The 20,628-nt window shown below is 35.4% G+C and overlaps 1 long non-coding RNA gene across 1 annotated transcript; it reads left to right on the top strand.

The window, feature by feature from the left end:
• Positions 1-1,037: 1,037 nt before the first annotated feature.
• Positions 1,038-19,100, top strand: LOC123672723. Its single transcript, XR_006746349.1, has 3 exons — positions 1,038-1,723; positions 1,970-2,160; positions 18,167-19,100. It is a non-coding gene; the product is annotated as an uncharacterized LOC123672723 (long non-coding RNA).
• Positions 19,101-20,628: the final 1,528 nt, after the last annotated feature.

A 20,628-nucleotide genomic window follows, 5' to 3' on the forward strand; every position in this document is an offset into this window, starting at 1 on the left:
CGAGTGATGTTGAATGAAATTTGCAAAGAGTGTGACCATAGCATTCAATTGAAAATATTATCCTTATTGATAGGATAATATTAGAAAAAATTGGCAGATAATAAAGAGTGGTTCATTTAACTGATATAGATGATTCCGGCCATTTTAGCTATGGTCTCTAATTTTGCCCAGATAGAGCAGTTCGCACCACTAAACCATCTAGAACTCACTTTCCAATTTGAAATTTCACCGAACATTCCCTGAAGAAAAATTCCAATGTAATAGAAAGATGAAAAAAATAAATCGAAAAAGATAATGAAATTTAAGAAAGATGATAAGTAGAAAGTCCTATTACAAACATAAAAAATGCTCAGAAAATATCAGAACTAAGAGACCCCGACATAAAAACTAAATAATGCTGAGAATAAACACCACTTGATATTAGCGCAGATAATTAGAGCTGAAAGCAGACATCAAAGGCAAAAGAGGGATTTAAATATTGGGCCAGAAGAGATGAACAAATACTTCGACGTAATTGAAACTTACCAATAAATGTCAGTGTACACTACCTTCATCACAAGGTTCTTCAATGTAGATTCTTTTTCTGTGCGTAATAGGCTCGATCGATTCTTTCAATGTTTGAAAGAAACCTTGGTATTGCAGTAATTTTTTTCACAATTTTTTTTTTTTTATATTACTTCGATAGTAATCCTGCCGTTCTTACTCACCGTGGATACACTCCGAAAAAAAAATTTCAGAGCTGAATTGGTGGGAGTCACTTCTTCGATTAAGAACAAAGACAGGTTCTTTATTGCACCCCTTCAGCATGTTGACACCGGTAAAGTATCCGAGCACTGCAGTTTCATTAATGTATTCCATAGAGTATTCTGCTATCCATTATACAAAACTTCTGTATTTTTTTTTGTCATAGGAGATTCGTGTCCGTTTTGTCCAAAAGGTTTTCGCAGACTTCACGCGTTTTCAGAAATTTTACAATTTTTTTCCATTTTATCAAGTGACTAATTCTGACAGTTTCCATAGCATCGATATAGCTTTCAGTTGGATATGTAAATAAATTCAATGTTCAAATTCATGGGAGTAGTAATAAACTGGTATGACATGAAAGTTTGTACAAAAAGAACAATGAGGAGAATTGTTTAAAAGCAAAGGAAAAGTATAAAGACATCTACCGAAACCAAAAATGAGCGGCTGGCTTATGTTGTCTCTGTTTGTATGTTGTTTCCCATCAAGCGTTGTTAATGCCAACACTTTTTCACCATACTGAAGACGACCGAAAACCCGAAACACGTATCTACGGATATCAAGGAATGTTAATGACCACAAGTGATCTACAACCCCTAGACTCAGAGGCCCTCGAGTTTGCAAGTCGTCTTCCTCAAGGCATAGAAACATCCACTAAATGCCTTTGGCCATAAATAATTATTTGATACTGAAATCTATGATTAGAATACATTGAAACTCAGCATATATGAATGAAGATCATCTGACTCAGGACATCAATGTGTCATTGAAATAAAAAAATAAAATAATTAAAAAAAAAAATATGAAATACAAAAAAAAATACATCTAATATCATACAATCGAGTTTTCACGAAGAATATGTTTATTGATTCAATGAAATCGATGTTTGATTACCATGAAAATCAGTACGGATGAACGTAGAAATATATTGTGATATATGGGAACAATCTATTTCATTGTTCAGATGGCGAATGAGACAATGGTACGTATTTTCATCTGATTCAGGTTTCGCCATCATCTGATAGGCAGCAGAGGTCGTGGGAACTTATAACCACCGATCGAACCAATATGTAACATACACTTTCTTCAATCAAAAATGCGTAGCGCACTGCTCAAGGCATAAATCTCAATCTGTCAAGCATAAATATTCCCGTTGTCGTTTGTTTGAGTTCAAACTGTATCATTGAGTTGATTGTGACGGATAACTGGATGATATATTGTTTTTCAGGTCTGTATGGTCCATCAACATCAACCCACTGCAACTTTCCAACTCCATCTGTGAATCGGTTCTAGCCTTATTACAAAATGCGAACTTAATTTGCATTGTTTGCTGATTTCCCGTTATATTTCGTTCACTGGAATCATAAATCAATCTGTTTGCATACACTTATTTCTTTTATTGAAGATATGTCCACATAGGTAAGTGTCATAGTTGAATAAGAATCTCCATTTTTTCTGAAGAAGGAAAATTATTCATGAAGGCGTCCATTCTTATTGCTCTGAATGAGACCTCAATTCTTCGAAATATGCAGAGTGACCAAAGAGAAGTAGGATAGGTGGATACCCCTCCTAAGCGTAATCAATAATGCTCTTAGTAATGAAAAATTCTTGAAATTAATGAAGATTTCATATAACACATGGTGGAAAACTTAACACCTTGAATCTGATTCGAGGGCAAACAACATTTTCTATATTCTTTTGAGATAAGCCATACAAAACAATTGTCAATTTCAAACAACAAAGCATGTGTATAGTCCTTTCAGGAATTATTGACATCCCGGGTGGCTGTGTAATGGTAATGGCTCATTCAGTGATATTTAGAATTGGAGAATTCGGGTTGGTAGGCATTGAAAATGTCATTGACAGGAGATTGAATTTGGTTCAGTTTGTGCTATCGTTATTGCTTTTGATCCAAAAAATGGTGGAATTTCATTGCATTAATTTCGATTATTTAATTTGTGTATTTATTCCTTATAAGGAAGAAGGCCATTATTAGAGGAAGAACACATGTGTTGTTCGATTTCACCTTCAAAGAATCATTGAATGATTTGATTGTTACCAAAATCAGAAGCAACGATTATATCAGTCTTGATAGCATGATAGCTGTGGACCAAAAAGATTTTAATTAAACAAAGACAACATTACAAACAATTAATGGATTACAAGTTCAAAACAGTTGATAAAAAGAAAATTTTTATTGATAATCAAAAAAATATATAGTATATAGAGTACGAATTCATGGTAAATACAGAGAATATTTGCAACAAAATGTTAAATTCATTTATCTGGATGAAAACTGGATATTTGCAAATGGTAGTCTTATTCAACAGTGGACTCTAGAAAGAAAAACCTAAAAGATTTGTCAAGTATATTCATGTGTAGAGATAGAAGGTACACTATTTTCAATGAGGAATTGATGGATATTGGATACCTGGATGTTTTGACAGGGATGATCGTAAGGATTATATAAATCTATGAATGGAGAATAATTTCATAATTCGGTTGTTGAAATAATACTGGAAATTAAATATAGGTAGCTAATAACCGTCTCATGAATGATCCGATTCTCGATAATAGTGGAAGAATGGTCAATAAAATCAAAAATAGAGTCATAATCGAATGTTGATTGATGTTGGGGTAAATTCCCAATATTTTTGAACTAGATATAATGACAGAACTTGAATAACAATCAATAGTTTTCCCTAAAATTGAGGATTATTCAGTGTTAGTTATCGACATCATTTATCGACATAATGTAGTACGTTGTATCGACACCAAAGTTTTTTGAACTCCTATTTGATAATTTGACGATAATTGTCTACATGGAAAATTGGGGTTTTTTTGAATATACCAACAGAACAAAAATTGGGTAAAACATTGAAAGTGAGTTTCTGTTAGAAAATCAAAAATCATCTTGCCAGGCCTATTTATCGACATCTGTGTCGATATTCAGGACACAGCATATTTCAAGTGTACCTATTATCGACCCCCCAATTTCTCATTAAGTATGAAATGAGTATTAAATTTTCCATGAAACTGAAGATAATCGAATACATAGAAGTAGATTTGTTTTCAGAAAATAATTGTTCATTAACATTTTGCGGATTTAGAGAGACATAAGTAAAGGGTACGCACTAACCAGTTTAGCAAGGAAATCGGTATTCTTTCGACTTCGACTGACACTCGACAAATCATCAGCTGTTATTGTGTAATCTGCTAGATTGAGCTGCCGACGGCTCATAATTCGTAGAGAAAAAATATTATTATCGGCATTAAATGAAACCAAGGAGGGCTTAATACTACTTCAAATGGACTCCCCTTGATAATCTGCCAATAAGCAAGATGCTCGCTTTGTAAAAATAAAACAACTAAGGCATGCGGAAGTCGTAAATTTCCACTACAATTTTTTTGACGAATTTCATGAACTTGAATGATTTTTCCTTTTTATTTTCACTTCAACTCATATGAATAAAAAAAATATATCATATACCTTTTTCGTCCTGTAAGTGCCCAAGGGGTTGTTAGCGACCCATGCTCTCAATCATAAAATACAAGTCAAAGATTTTTTTTTAACATTTTTCTAGTTCATATTCAAACATTTTCTGTTCATAGTTCTGGGCATTAATGGGTTAAAATATGCATATTCTTCTTCACCAAAGGCTCTTCAATAATTGTTGCATTCATGCATTCTTGCATTCTAATCATATAACTCTTACGGATCATTTTAACTGTGATGTCTTAACTGGTGAAGAAAACAGAACAAACTGGTTGATAAATTTAAATAGTGTAGCTTAGTGATTGGAAGAGCCATATCATAATAAGACAGAAAAAAATTCAAAGAATCCATTTAGTATATGAAGAATAACAACATCACAGTTGTACTGTAACATTCAAAATTGAAACCAATTTATCAGCCGATGTGTAAATTACTTTCTAAAGTCTTTATTTATTGAAACTTTTCATTACATTAATGATTGATTAAACTTGTATGAAAAAAATTAGAGACTATTTTTACACTCAAGTTTTCTATTTTTTCTTGAAATACTATTTACTATTAAATTACATAAAGTTTTCTGCACATAACAGCTTTGATTCACTCATTAAAAGCATTTTTGCATGAAATTATTTTTAATTTGTGAATTTCAAATTTTTTTTCTGTTATAATTATAAGTGGTTAAGAGGTGAATAAATTTTTAAATTTACTTTTCTGAATATATTTTTCGATTGAATACTCAGTGAAAATTCTATAAAGCAATCAGAATTTATTATATTTTTGGATTACTCATTGAAGAACAAAAAACAGATATAACCATACTTAATTTCAAAATAGAATATAAATAAACTATAGGTGCAATGTCAAGACTTTTTTTACAGATCTCGAGTCATTGCATCTTATTACCTACTGTGCAGCCTCTACAATATCAGCGGTGCTCAGCGTGAAGACAAAACCTAGAAATGAGCAACCAGCCCAGAAAAAACAGCATAACAAACCACATTGGCAAAAAAAAAAGAAGAAAAAAGACATACACTCCGACAAGATATATGAAGGTTAACACAATTTGAAAAAGGTTCTCCGTCGAGAAAACTACTAAAAATAGCGAATGCAATTATGGATCGCGATAGGCGACATGCAAACCACGACGCCAACAATGAAAGTGCTTAAGAAACTCTAGATACACTCAAACAAAAATTGAGTGTATACTCTGAACGACTGAAAAGATACAATGAGAGCTATAAACGAAAACATGACAATATGATTTTTGGAAACTTTGAGAAGAAATTTTATAGAATGCTTAGTGAACAAAGGTCAACAAAATTAGGGAGTCCTCCAAGCGCCGAAGATATGGAGAGTTTTTGGACCGATCAACTATCAACACCAACTCCCTTCAACTCCAAAGTGCGTTGGATAAGAAGAGAGGAGAAATCATGTGAGACCATAGAAAGTATGCCACATAGTGTAATAACGTCTGAAGAACTACAGGAAATATTGAAGAACACTTACAATTGGAAATCTCCAGGCCCAGATGGAATTCACAACTTATGGTTGAAGAAGTTTAGGTGTCTGCACGGCAGGCTAGTCGAATACATAAAAAATTTAATACATAATCCAACAGAAATGCCAACATTTTTAAAAACAGGTATCACTCACCTAATACCGAAGGTTTTTCAAAACACTATGGATCCATCAAAATACAGACCTATAACATGTCTACCAACAATATACAAAATCATCACATCATGTTTAGCATCTCGTATCTACAAACATTGCGAGAAAAATAAAATAATTAGGTACTACACAGCAGAAAGGATGTTCCAAGAATCCACAAGGAACAGGGAACAGCTAGTAATAGATTTCATCATATGCAACCAAGCCTTCAAGAAACATAGAAACCTTTTCATGACTTATTTGGATTATAAGAAGGCTTTCGACTGACTTCCACACGTCTGACTGACGAAAATTTTGGAAATATACAAGATCGATCCAATTGTAACAAATTTTCTAAAGCTTGCAATGGACAATTGGAAAACGAACATCGAGCTTTCCACGGTAAACATAAAAACCAGGCTGATTCTAATTAATGAGGGAATATTTCAAGTAAACTCCTTGGGCCCTTTATGGTTCTGCTTGGCGCTGAACCCACTCTCTAAACAGCTGAATGCTACTGAAAAGGGTTTCAACATTAGGGGAGATAATAATACTACCACCCTCAATCATTTGCTGTACATGGATGATTTGAAACTGATAACAGGTAATAAGAAGCACCTAGAAATTATGGTTAAACTAGTGGAACATTTTTCGAAAGATGTAGGTATGGAATTCGGATTGGACAAATGTCGTACTCTCAGCGTAGTGCGATAAAGAATTCAAGATGAACTGATTACTCTCTCAAATGGACAGCAAATAGAAGCAATGAAGTCGAATGATCTTTATAAATACCTTGGAATGAAACAGAACTGAGGAATCAACCACCAAAGAATGAAGCAAGACTTAACGACTGAGTTCATTAGGAGAACCAAAAAAATCTTGAGAACAAATCTCAACAGCAAGAACATGACGAGAGCCATCAACACATATGCATGGTCAATTCTAACATATTCATTCGGTATAGTTCCATGGAGCAAAACAGACATCTCGAAAACATGCAACGTAAAATAAGAACGTTGATGACAAAAGCAAACAAGCACCATCCGAAAAGCAGCATTGAGAGGACAACACTCCCGAGAAATAAAGGAGGCAGGGGTCTAACGGGCATCATGGAACTTGTACATCAGAGTTCAACAAAATACTGTGTGAAGCAGACGAATCACCACCTTAACAACATCACAAGAAGCAATTTTCATATAACCACCAGACAAACCAAGAAAAACTGCAAAGATGGAGAGATAAGCCCTTGGATGGAAGACATTTCAACGAGTTGAACCAGGATCATGTTGACATTGAAGTTTCGAACTATTGGCTCACATCAGGTGCAATGTACCCAAAAACGGAAGGTTTTCTTTTAGCCATACAAGATCAAGTGATCTCAACTAAGTTTTTACAGCAGGCATATCATAAAGGATCGAACTATTACTGACAATCGATGCCGATATGGGTGTCCAACAAATGAGACAATCCATCATATCATGTAAGGATGTTAAATGTTTGCAGGAAATGAATATAAAGAGAGACACAATGCCGTTGGAAAGATACTAAACTAATAATTGGCAACCATATTTAAACTAATTCATTCTGAAAAATGCCATATCACAAGTACCGACCTGAGACCACCCTGGAAAACGAACGCTATAAGCTGTACTGGGATCGTACAGATTTGACTGATAAAACAGTCCCTCACAATAGACCAGATATATTACTAGTCGATAAACATAAAAAACGAAACTATTGCAATTATCATCGCAACAACTGAAATAGTGCCCACAAATTTCAAGAGGAATATCAAGCAACTGGGACTAAGTGAGTATATATGTAATATAATGCAAAAAGCTGTTCTTTTAGGTACCGCTAGGACGGTGAGAAAATTCCTAGGAAACGAAGGACAGGTCCAAGGATCACGTGTAAGAGGACCAGAAGTTCGACGAGAACCAGGGGGACCACAAAGAACGGACAAGACCGAGCTCTACCCTTCTGATATTTTAAATTTCTGGGATTCAGTGAATGTTCCTCTTAGCGGGGAGTGAGAAGCCGACGGCGAGGATAAATCCTACGCATATAGGCAAAAGTCGGGGATAACAGACTCGTCGAAATTTGCCAGCAAAATAACATGATGGTGACGAATACCTGGTTAAGACATCATCCTCGCAAACTTTATACATTTACATCGCCCCAGCATACTAGTGTCAAGGTGGTACGCAATCAGATAGACTTTATAATGGTGAACAAAAGATACCACAATGCAGTTGTCGGTGCCAGACCGTATCCAGGGGCCGATATTGGCTCAGATCATAATCCAGTAGTCGCCAGTGTGAGCCCCAGATGGAAAATCATGAAAATACCTAAACCTTCGAGAAGACCAGATATTGAACTGCTAAAAGACACAAGAGACAAACAAACAGTAAGCGAAGAATTAAATAAGCACCTTGTTGGTGTTTCACGAATTCCCGTCCTGACCATAGATGTAGATAACATGTGGAAGAGTATAAAAGAGATCCTGAATAAAACCACGGAAACAACACTAAAATCAACTTCTTGAAAACATGAGCAGGAATGGATGACGGAGGAAATTCTTTATATAATGAATGCACGGAGAGAAACCAAATCTGCTAATGACTGTGATCAATACAAACATCTCAACAGGATAATTCGTGGCAAAATAAAACGAGCCAAGGAGAGCTGGATAGAAGATAAACGTCTAGAAATCGAGGAACTAGAGTCACGCCACGACTTCTTCAATTTTCATAAGAAAGTAAAAGTGTTCACGTCGACAGGTAAGAAATTCACAGTTCACAACATGTGCAGTCCAGATAGAAAATTACTGAGCAATACAGAGGAAAAACTAGTACAATGGGAAAGTTACATCAAGACCCTGTACAACAGCATAAAAGCGGGGAATCTCTGGGAAATATACCCAGAGATCTTAAAACTGATCAGCGAAGACAACATCGACTTTGTTGCTCTCTTTAACCGTATCTATGAAACCGGAAAAATGGCTGGAGAATGGTTGGAATCAGTTATTATACCATTACTAAAGAAGACAAACCCCAAGAACTGTGGAGATTTTCGCTTAATAAGTTTAATGAGCCATGAATTGAAAGTCCTACTTAAAATAATTCATAATCACATCTCTAGAAAATGTGAATCGAACTTTGGAGACGATCAGTTTGGCTTTAGGAGCGGAATGGGCACGAAAGACGCTTTGTTTGGCTTAAAGGTGTTAGCACAAAAATGATACGATCAACAAAGAGACATTTTCATTTGCTTTATCGATTTCGAGAAAGCATTTGACAGAGTGAGACATGATGTGTTGGTGGACATTCTTCGTGGTGTGGGACTGGACTCAAAGGACATTGCTTCGATACAGAATATATATTGGAATCAAAGTGCTAGGATTATAATAGAGGGCTCGACCTCAAACCCGATAAAGATTCGCAGAGGAGTTAAGCAGGGCTGTGTTTTATCACCATTGCTGTTCAACCTGTACTCGGATCTCATAATCAGCGAAGCTCTGGCGAACGTCTCTGAGGGAATCAAGGTTAACGGCGTGAATATCAATACTATCAGATATGCGGACGATACTGTCTTGATTGCCGACTCGGATGTGGGTCTTCAACTGCTCCTTGACGCTGTGTGTCGGTCTTGTGAAGAGTTTGGTATGAAAATAAATATAAAAAAGACCAAAGTTATGGTCATTAAAAGATCACAAAATGTCCCGCGACCGGTTCAGATAGACGGACAAGTTCTGGAGCAGGTAGATAGGTTTCGGTAACTGGGGTGCTGGGAAGATTGCAAACTGGATCCAGACATGGAGGTTAGATCAAGAATAGAACAAGCCAGAAACTGCTTTGTGCGACTTAGGAAGCTTCTCTCGGATTCGCGAATCGGCCTCGGTCTGCGTTTGAGACTATCGAAATGCTACGTTTGGTCAACACTATTGTATGGAGCCGAAACATGGATGCTCAAAGCGAATACCTTCAATAAATTAGAAGCTTTCGAGATGTGGACATATTGTAGAATCCTTAAGATATCATGGACTTCACACACAACTAATGAAGAAGTATTGCGCAGGTTGGGACCCGAACGTCAGCTATTCAAGCTTATAAAGATCCGTAAAACATCTTATTTGGGCCACATCTTGAGAAACGATAAATACCGATATGCTAAATTCATTATATAGAGAAAAATCGAGGGCAGGCACGGGCTGGGAAGAAAGAAACTGTCATGGTTGAGAAATATACGACAGTGGACTGGCCTAAATTTCGAACAACTCATGAGAACCGCCGAAAGCAGAGAGGAATATGCCATGGTGATATCCAACCTTCGTTAATATATTTTAATAATAATATATTTATTCACACTATAAATACAAATACTGTGAACAACTTCGACCCATCAAAAATTACAAGGGGTGTCAGAAATACAAAATTAATCAAATATATAAAACAAACAATGAAATCTACAGAATTACAAACATCTTCAACATTTCCTGAGATGAACTACCAAAACTGATCACTCCAGTATTCCTCCATCGAGTAGTAGGCCTTTTGAGCAAGTATCTTTTTGATCTCGTTTTTCATTATCCTTTTGTCCATGATTTTTAATCGTTCTGGGATCTTATTGTATACTTGTATAGCCTTATGGTTGATACTCAGTTGAGCAGCATTTATTCTGTGGTACGGTGCTGTGAACATTCCTGCATTTCTTGTTTCATACTTGTGATATTCACAGTTTTTAGATAAATTATCCTTGTTTTCATGGATGTACACGATACAAGCAAGTATGTACAGAGAAGTGAGGGTCAGAATACCTTCCAGCTGGAAATAACCTCTGCAACTTTCAGTACTATTCAGACCACAGATGACACGTATAGCATTCTTTTATTTTATAAAGATCCTCTTGCTATCATTTCCTCTACCCCAAAATAACAGTCCATAGCTGATGAGACTGTGGAAGTATCCGAAATATGCGTGGCGAGATGCCTGCTTCCCTGCAATCTGCTTCGTCCTCTTTATCATGTACGTGGCCATTGACAGTCTTTTGACGAGATCTTCTGTATGTACCGTGAATTTTAGATTAGGTTGTAGAAACACGCCTAGGAACTTGAGGGAAGCGCTTGTTTTCAGGTTAGTATCGAAATTTAGATGTTGAGTTTTTTCTTTATTCAGTTTCAACCTATTTGCATGAAACCACATCTCCGCCTGCTTCAGTATAGATTCTGTTTTTTCTTCAAGTTATTTCTCGGATTCATCAATTATGAGGAAGGAAGTATCATCTACAAAAAGAACGGTGTCATCTGAACATACACTTGATGGTAGATCATTAATGTACAAAAGAAACAGCACCGGTCCCAATACAGACCCCTGAGGAACCCCACACTCAACCAGTCTCCATCTAGAACATTTTCCTTGAACTAATACTTTCTGTTCTCTATTTTGCAGGTAGCTCATTATTAGCTTCAATGCAACGCCTCTGATGCCATAGAACTCTAACTTTTGTTTCAAGACTTCGTGATTTATGGAGTCGAATGCCTTGCTTAAATCGCATGCTATTAGTTTACTCTTCTTTTTTAGTCGAATGCATGAGCAGCGCCTATCAGTATAGAAGATATTGCTGTATTGGTGGATTTATTTTTTTGGAAACCATGTTTTTCCTTGCAGATTATATTGAACTTTTGAAGAAAGTTGGTTAATTTATCTTTTATAGCCATCTCCATTATCTTAGAGAGAGACTAGGAAGAATCGCAATCGGTCTATAATTTGAAGCCGTGTTTCTTTCCCCTCCTTTGAATACAGGTATTATTTTCGCTTTCTTCATTTCTTCTGGGAAATATCCATCGTTGCATCATTTTGTGATGATATATGCTAGCGGCTCCGCGATGCTCGGTAGAACCTGCTTCATTAAGCTTGGAGATATGTCATATATGTCTCTGCAATCCTTCGCTTTGAGTTTTTTTTCAATCTTCAAAACAGCTGCTGTTGTAGTATTTCTCACGTATATAGAGTTTAACACTGACCTCCCTGTTTTCTTTTGCAGCTCATCAGCACATACAGCAATTCTTGGACAGCTCTGTTCAATCAAAGAACCAATCTTTACAAAATAGTCATTCAATTCCTCTGAGTCCATTTCTTGTTTGAGTGATTTTTTTCTTCTCACTGAATTGTCCTTTATCACTTTCCATACCGCTTTATTTTTATTTTCAGCATTTTCTATTTTCTCCAGGTTCTTTTTCCTTTTAATTTCCACTATTTTATCCTTATATAGTTTTTTACAGATATTGTCAGCTTTTCTACTGGCATCATCTTGTCTACTATGCATTATAATAGATAGTGCATCCAACCTATTTTTTAGTGTTTTTATTTCCTTGTTCATCTTAAATGTTAACCTTGAGGTTCCCTCTTTCACAGTCTTAATTTTTTGTGGGCAAGAACTTTCAAATACCTCCAGAAATCTTGTCCATAAGTTCCCAAAAACCTCCTTGGCAGTTCCATCAGCATACACAAAGTCCCATGATTCTTCCTTCAGAGTTGTTCTAAATATTTCGATGTTTTTACATGCCAATGCTCTAACTAGTTTTCTTGTTTTCTTTTCAGGATCTATATACTCTCGAGGACACTTAAGGACTTGACCTTTATGGTCTGATATATGTGGTTCAATGTTGTATGCAATCGAGTTCTTTTTACTGTTAGAATAGATATTATCTATCAGCGTACTTGATTGACACTCTTGATGGTTCGGTAAACAAAGCATGAAGATCATAATCCGCCATCAATTCCTGAAGGTCTCTCTACTATTTCCACTATACTTTTTCAAATCCCGGTTGAAATCTCCCGCTACATAAATCTCTTCATAGTTTAGATCCAGACTATATAGCTCGTCCAGGCAGGCTCTGAAGTTTGCCAAGAACGTCTGAAATATACCATTAGGTGGTCTATATACTCCTATTATGATTTTACGGAACGTTTTTTCATAGACTTCAGTTAATTCGATGTGTCCCTCCACCGAATATTTCCCCACAAAGTCCAGAGGTCCAACTTTCGAATTGTTTCTGTTTATTATGACGACTCCTCCAGAGCCATTAGGTCTGGAATAATGGGCTCCCAAGTCGAAATTCCGAACAATTAGTTGTTCCACATTTAATCTCCCCAACCAGTGTTCTGTAATAATAGCCAGCTTTATATTTTCGTCTTCTAATACATACTCAAGTTGTTCTATCTTATCTCTAATTGATCTGATGTTTAAGTTCAGAATATTGAATGTTTCTTTCTTTGTAAATTTTTCATGTACGAAAAAATTTGAACCTTCTGATAATTACACCTTGTGGTCAAAACTCCGGTTTACTGATGACTTCCAATAGTTTGAAGTCAACTCCAATCTTGAACGACTTGCTAGTTCTCTCCTCGTTCGAAATTTGTTCCACCTGTATCCCTGTCTCTGGAAAGTTATCTTTGAGGAATTTCACAACGTCGTCTGTTGTGCATTTATTATTTATCCTTCCTATACAGGGTCTTTCACGAGTAACCTCACCCATATTTATACGGGAAACTACTGAATGTATTTTCATGAAATTCGGCACTTATAAGTATTTCACGATGCTGATGAAATCTAAAATATTTTCAAGGCATGAGCACCTCCGGTTTTTCCGGAAATGACGTCAACTTCCGTTTTTCAAATGAGAACACCATTTTTTTATTGCAGAAATAGATTCCTTAGAAAATTTCAAGTTATTTTGATGTAACATTTTTCAGTTTTGGTTGGAAAATTCTCTATGAGCGGGAAAATTCGAAAAAAAATCGAAAATAGAGCTCCGCTGAAACAAGAATAACTTCGAGGTTTTTGGATGGAAAATTTTCATTTTTGGGATTTTTCAAGATGTAAGATTGATGTATACACTTTAAAAATCGAAATCGCGATTTATGATACAGGGGGTGAAAAAATCGCTTTCAAAGTTAGGGATGACAAAATCGTAAAAAATCCATATTTTCAAATTGGAACCCCATTTTTTTATGGCAGATATTGAATCTACGTGAAAAAATAATGTGAGTGTATGCATCACACCCTTGCCCTAAAGTGGATATTTTCCGAGTTATTCACAAAAAACTGTTTTTCGTCTTGAATTTTCAGCTATTTCTTTTCCCTTCACGCCAAAAAGATGAAATTTTCAGGAACTGTTATTTAAACCATGCTGTAGATTTTTCACCCCTTCTTGAAACCGACTTCAAGTTACTATTAGGAGAACCATGGCAAACTCTCGCAGTTATAACTAGAGAAGATGCTCAAAGTTTTGAACGTTAATTTCTAGACATTTATTTATACGTCTCAGGAATGCTTCGTGCGTTGCTCTTCTTATTTCATCGGGAGGAAGAGATCTGCAAAAGTGTTTAAAAACCAAATTGAGTTTCAAAACTATGAATCTAAAAATCTAAACAAACCTGAACGCATTTCTGACTCGTTCTATGCAGTCCTCTTTATCAATCAGGGGAGTTGAGTAGACAATATTTTTTATCCTACCCCAAACATAATAGTCTGAAGGAGTTAAATCGGGAGAACGTGGAGGCCAAAGATGTGGACCATTGTTCGCCAACCATCGATCTTCAAATAGCCTGTAGAGGATATTTGACACATTGAGTGAATTGTGTGGAGGCACGCCATCTTGTTGATACCATAAGTTATTATGGTTCTGTACTAGCGGCTCAATTATTTGAGTCAATATGTCAGAATATCTATCTCCTAAGGGAGAACATTCTTTAAATAATGCAAACATGTGTAGTGTTCTATTTTACCAGTTAAAGTCCCATCATAAATGTGAACATCGAGAATTGCATTATTTTTGATGGCGCAAAAAACATTGAAACTCCAGGTCTCTTGAAACTTCCATTGTCTGAAGTGGTGGTTGTTCTCTTCATCCCAATAATGACTGTTATGCCTATTGAAAGAACCATTCTCTGTGAATTTAGATTCATATGTCCAAATTATACAGTCCAAAAAGTTTTCATTCTCTTGAAATCGAATCATCATAGCTTCGCAAAACTCTGTTCTCCTGACGAAATCAGTTTGCTTCAAATGCTGTACCCTATTGAATTTATATGGGTGCATTTTATGTTTTTTTAATATTCCCCAAACACTCGATTGAGATAATCCCAGATCAATCTCGGCATCTTTGAGAGAATTTTGAGGATTCACACGAAAATATGCAAGAACTGTGATTTCGTTGTTCTCATCTTCTATTACACTTTTTTCTCTGTGTATAGTTTTCTTAAGGAAAGATCCGACATTTCTCAAGTTTGTCATGGTTCTGTTAATGGTATCTCTCGTTGGTCTGGGTCGGTCAGGAAACCTGTCAATGAACAGTCGAATCGTTCTATCTACAACTTTATTACATTCTACATGAAGTAGAATGAGATTTAAATAATCTTCATTGGTAAAATTAGGCATAGTGATCGATTTTATAATTAATACGAATTATCACCAAATTAATAGTAAACACAAAATGCTACTGAATAAAGAGGAATTTGGTAGATGTAATTAATGATATCTATCATTAAAAATAAAAGAATGTAAAACATGGTAAGTTTTTGCATATGGTTCATAAGGAATTATTTATTTATCACTGGAGAGAAAACCGATGGCCGATTAGTTGAAATAAAGAGGTTTCCGATACAAATTCGAATCAAAATTCGCCATCTATTTACGAACAACCTGTAACTTTTTTCTCTTGCATATTAGGTTAGTAAAATCTAAAACATGGTTTGAGTAACAGTTCCTGAAAATTTCATCTTTTTGGCGTGAAGGGAAAAGAAATAGCTGAAAATTCAAGACGAAAAACAGTTTTTTGTGAATAACTCAGAAAATATCCACTTTAGGGCGAGGGTGTGATGCATACACTCACATTATTTTTTAACGTAGATTCAATATCTGCCATGAAAAAATGGGGTTCTAATTTGAAAACATTGATTTTTCACGATTTTGTCATCCCTAACTTTGAAAACGATTTTTTCACCCCCTGTATCATGAATCGCGATTTCGATTTTTAAAGTGGATACATCAATCTTACATCTTGAAAAATCCCAAAAATGAAAATTTTCCATCCAAAAACCTCGAAGTTATTCTTGTTTCAGCAGAGCTCTATTTTCGATTTTTTTTTTCGAATTTTCCCGCTCAGAGAGAATTTTCCAACCAAAACTAAAAAATGTTACATCAAAATAACTTGAAATTTTCTAAGGAATCTATTTCTGCAATGAAAAAATGGTGTTCTAATTTGAAAAACGGAAGTTGACGTCATTTCCGGCAAAACCGGAGGTGCTCATGCCTTGAAAATATTTTAGATTTCATCAGCATCGTGAAAGACTTATAAGTGCTGAATTTCATGAAAATACGGTCAGTAGTTTCCCGTATAAATATGGGTGAGGTTCCTCGTGAAAGACCCTGTATAAAGCCAAGCTTTCTGTTCTGCAGATTGAAGCGAACAGTTTGTGTTTATATTTGTCCCGTTTATTTGTTGGTTATGTTCAGACGTTCTGTGATTATTATGTTTTCCACTATATGCCTTGGTTTCATTCGCCTGTCTCTGTTCTGTCATGAATGAACCGACTTTCACAGAAAGTTGTTGTTGTTGTTTCGATGATTCTATGTCCACCCCTGACACAAGGCGCTGTCTATCATATGTCACTACTCTTGAACTACCTTCCGTGATATTCTCTCTCGCTCTTGGAGTACTGATTTTTTTTACCGTTGGTAACTCTGCTTCGTTTGTCTTCTTATGAGGGAATTGACGGAGAAGGCACATTAAGAAGAAGAAGAATTCTGTAAACTACAGATATAAACACTAATCCCGGAGGCGTGACCCTGTACATGATAAATGTTAGTTTCCATTATATTGATTTGAAGTAAGGCATCCATTCTAAAAAAGAATCTAAAACTGAACTGTCTCAGGTTTTGTAGCAATGGATCCAACCTTGAGTATAGTCTATCCAAAGTCACTTGGAAGAAGCCAGAATATTTAGATTAGATAAGGGTTGTCCAAGTTTCCAGAAATTCTTTCGGGGCTAGTGAATTCAATGTCTAACAATATTTTCGAATATACCCTGGTATTAAGCGGATCGCGGTATCCACTCGAAAGAGACATCTATTGCCAAGCGTTTTTATGGACTAGTTCAAGCGACTTTGGATATACTATACTAGGAAATTGTCGGATGTATTTGGTGTTTCACGGAAAACAATCATGAGAATCCTGCAACAACATAAATTCCATTCTTATAAGATACGATTGGTTCAGGAACTAAATAAGGATGATCCAGATCGCCGACTCCAGTTCTGTGAAGTGGAAAATTCAAGATTATTTCTTGAGGTGCATATTCCGCGTCCCCGAAAATTGAATAATTGGGCGTGTATTCATGGAAATCACATAATCGGCCCTTCTTTATACCCGGTAATCTCAATTTATTCAATCGGTGCGTCAGTTCTTGGATGAAAATTTTCTTCACGCCTGGATTGGAAGAAGGGGACATACTAAGTAGCCATCAAAAGCACCTGATCTGGATCCACTGGACTTCTTTCTATAGAGTCACCTGAAATCCAAGATTTACGCTACCCAGCCCGAGTCAATGGATGATTTGCGAACTCGGATCATTAATGAATACCGTCCAGAAATCTTGAGTAACGTACGTGAACGTTTTCAGCAAAACTTACATTACTGCATGGAAGTGAATGGTTCCCATTTCCAACATTAAATAAACTAATCACTAAAATGATTACTATTTACTATCCACTATTTTTACTGTCATTTCGTTATCGATGAAAATTTTGGAGCGAAAGTTCAGAATCAGACAGTTCTCGATAAGATCTTCAAATTGTTGGGGGTTGTACGTATCCCTGTTAAGGGGTTGCTGTTAAGGGGATGCGAAAAACTATAAAGTTGTTCACCCTCTAATCAGAAATTGACGGGCCCGAGTGATTTTCTACATGATCATCTTGAAGCCGGAAAATCGAGATGTTGAGTTTTCTTTGCACCACACTATCTTTGTGTTCGAGAATTAATTCGCCAAGGTAAAACTAACAATCTTCTCGGTAGTCCATAGGTACCAATATGTTCATTATGAAGGAAAACTTTGGATTGTGTACCTATACGATTTGGAAAAAAATTTCGAAATATATCATAACGAACAATGATTGAATTGAAGTTAAATGTTTGAAATCATTGCGAGATCGTGATGAAAGGGAATATTGCTGGTTGAAATTTCTGAGATTGATGAGTTATTTAAGATTTTATTTCAGGAAAGGACGAAAATTCGTCTGAAACTGCAATATTGTTATTCATTGAAGGGACCTGGTGACACTTAAATAAAAGATAAGTAGCAACCAAGCCAGAATCGTAACGTTGTGGTGAAATTTCAAATATTTTCTACAGTCTTTCAATAAAACTGGTACCTATGCTATGTGATTAAATTGTGTAGGGAATTCTATTCATTTATTTTATTTATATACTATTTCCAAAATCCCAATGAGTAAATCCGAAATTTTTCAGAGGCTACTACGATGATATAATCATTTATTATTATTTAAGGCCCTGTATATGGTCATCCGAACATGAAAGTCCAGAGCTACATCACTGAAGTAACCGACCCTTATGTGTTGGTTTCCAAACTTACTACAAAATTTTTCACTATTTTACTTTTGAAAAAGTTATGGGACAAAAATAATTTATTTAAAGTGGGAAAATATAAGCTGACATCAGTCCGAGAGTATTTATGTGGTATGCCAATCATATAAAGCAGTGTGTAATCCCTCTGCACTCTATGCACCAAAAAGGTTGCTCTTCATTTGAAAAACAGAAAGAATTATAAGTTTTGAACATGTCAGTTTAATATTCAAAACAGAGAGAGAATGATAACAAATATAACCTATAAATTATGAAAATCATCATAGTGCAGCACATTGAAAGAGAACCCTGAGAACTAAACAAACAGGGAGGCATGCCAAGATCTAGAGATAAGAACGATTGGGAATTGGAGAACACTTTGCCCACCCATGCGTTGTGTTCAATATTGGTAAGACATAATTTATCGTTATTGATTAATAGTAATTATTACGTCTGCTATAACAATTATCTTCACGTTTTCTCAATATGCTGGAAGATATATGGTAATAAGGAACTGTATACTATACGAGGTTCGAATTCCAAAGCTCAGCAAGTCCCCTATAATTTACAAACTCGATTCACCTAATAAATAGAAAATTATTTGTATGGCACTTGCATCAGAACATTTGTCGGTCACTCCTTGAAATCATTGACTATTTATTTAAGCGTAAACTTGTCAACGATTTTTTATTCATGATGTATTGAGTCGACGTGGATGAGATTTCTTCATTTCATGTGTAATCTTCAGTATATGCGTGGAATTTAAATAAATCTTCAAACTGATCTGAATTAAATTTTATCAAAAAATTTTATAAACATTCAAGCTCGTTTCGACACCTTCAGAAACTAAAAGTCCAATTCAGTAGGATCAATTTCTTATGACTGTGGAAATCTACGTGTTTGGAAAAATTTTTGAATTATATTTAAAATATCAATCAAGCTTTCGGGTACCAAAAAGAGAAACAGGTGGTGTTCACTCTCTGAAATGTTAAAATAAAAAAATTCAGCATTTTCCTGTTCGAATATGTGTTTTCTGTCGATATTTTTGTAGATGTTTCTTTTAAATTGTTAACTTTTTATATTATATATATATATATATATATATATATATATATATATATATATATATATATATATATATATATATATATATATAGATATATATATATATATATATATATATATATATATTACAAAAAATATCGACATAAATTTAGACACACGTTAAATATACTTGCCAACATGGCTGAAGAACCTACATAAAGATTTCAACAAACATTCTCTAGTAAAATGGACTTCACCTTCTTCTTGAATACCTCTTGATTCCATTCCTTTAATTCTGAAGGGAGGACATTGTACATTTTCACTTCCAAGTAGTTTTATTTTTTTTGTGTCTTGCTGATTCTATGTTTAGGTGGAACTAGCTGATCCTTTCCTCGTGTCGAGTACATATCTACACTCGAGTGTTGCACAAATTCATGCAGGTTTACATGCAAATGAACCAAACAGGCAAGTATGAAGCACGAGGAAAAAGTGAGTGTTCTATGGCTCTTAAAAAAATTTCTGCAACTTTCTCTTTAATTCACACCGGATATCGATCTTAATGCCTTCTTCTGTTGTACAAGCACACGGTTTGCCTCCGAACAGAAGAAACAGAAGAACTCCATACGCCGTTATGCTATGGAAATGAGCATGGTATGTGAGCAAAGCTGCCTCCTCATTAACTATGTATTTTATTCTTCTGATGGAATATATCGCTGCCGATAATCTTCTACACATGATATCGATGTGCAACTTGACAGGAAACTACTAACTGTGAAACCAAGAAGTACCAGGTCTTTCGTACATTCATTTGGGTTTTTCATCTTTTTTGTGGTGACTAAAAATGTTTGTGTTTTATCAACATCCAGTAACAGATTATTTGATTTGAACCACCTCAGGGCCTCTCTTAGTGACACCGATATCGATAGCTTCAGCGCCTCTGTAGTCGCAGCCCTATTTAAAGACTATGTATCGTCGCAAAAATGCATGTCCTCCCAGAGGTGACTCCTGTTTCCAGGTCATTTATAAAGAGCAAAAACAACAGTGGGCCCATAAT

This window comes from Harmonia axyridis, chromosome 2 (genome assembly GCF_914767665.1).
Source record: "Harmonia axyridis chromosome 2, icHarAxyr1.1, whole genome shotgun sequence".
Lineage (NCBI taxonomy): Eukaryota > Metazoa > Arthropoda > Insecta > Coleoptera > Coccinellidae > Harmonia > Harmonia axyridis.